Below are 1,088 nucleotides of genomic sequence, written 5' to 3' on the forward strand. Positions count from 1 at the left end.
TACACCAAAATACATAAAACAAATTCTGATAAATATGAAAGGAGAAATAGACAACTGCACAATAATAGATGTTCAATTATAGACAGAACATCTAAAAAGAAAATCACTAAAGACACTGAGAACTTAAACCATAAATCAATTGGACCTAGCAGATACTCAACATCAGAACAATACACATTCTTCTCCAGTGCACATGGATGATTTTCCAGAATAGACCATATGCTAGGGCACAAAACAAGTCTCAACAAATTTAAAAAGATGGAAATCATACAAAGCATCTTCTGAGACCATAATGGTATGAAACAAAATCAACAATAAATAAGGGGGGAAAATTACATAAAAACTAAATAATACTACTGAAAAATTATTGGGTCATATAAGAAATAAGTGAAATTAAAAAATTTCTAGAATCGAATGAAAATGAAAACACAATGTATCAAAACCTTTGGAACACAGCAAAAGCAGTACTCAAAGGGAAATTTATAGTAATAAATGCCTACAATAAAAAAGAAAGACCCAATATCACTCACTTAAACTGACAACTTGAACAAATAGAAAAGGAAGAGCGAAAGAAGCCACAAGCAACCAGAAAAAAAGAAATAATAAAAATCAGGGAAGAAATAAATGAGTTAGAAAATAGAAAAACTATTGAAAAAAGTAATGAAACCAGAAGTTGGTTGATTCTTTGAAAGAATCAACAAACTAGACAAACCACTAGCTAGACTGACAAAAGAAAAAAAACAGAAGAAGCAAATAAACAAATTAAGACATCAAATTGGTGACGTTACAACTGATCCATCAGAAATAAAGAAGATCATAATCGATTACGATGAAAAATTACACTCCAACAGATTTGAAAACCTAGAGGAAATGGATAAATTCCTAGAAACACAGATCTACCCAAATTGTCACAAACAGACCCATCACAAAAGAAGAGATTGAAGATGTCATTAAAATACTACCAACAACAACAACAACAAAACCCAGGACCAGGTGGCTACACTGGAGAATTCTACCAAACATTCAGAAAAGTGTTGACACCAATCCTACTCAATCTCTTCAAAAACAGAAGAGGAAGGTACACTACC

The sequence above is a fragment of the Trichechus manatus genome, unplaced genomic scaffold, assembly GCF_000243295.1.
Source record: "Trichechus manatus latirostris isolate Lorelei unplaced genomic scaffold, TriManLat1.0 scaffold00001, whole genome shotgun sequence".
In the NCBI taxonomy this organism is placed as follows: Eukaryota; Metazoa; Chordata; class Mammalia; order Sirenia; family Trichechidae; genus Trichechus; species Trichechus manatus.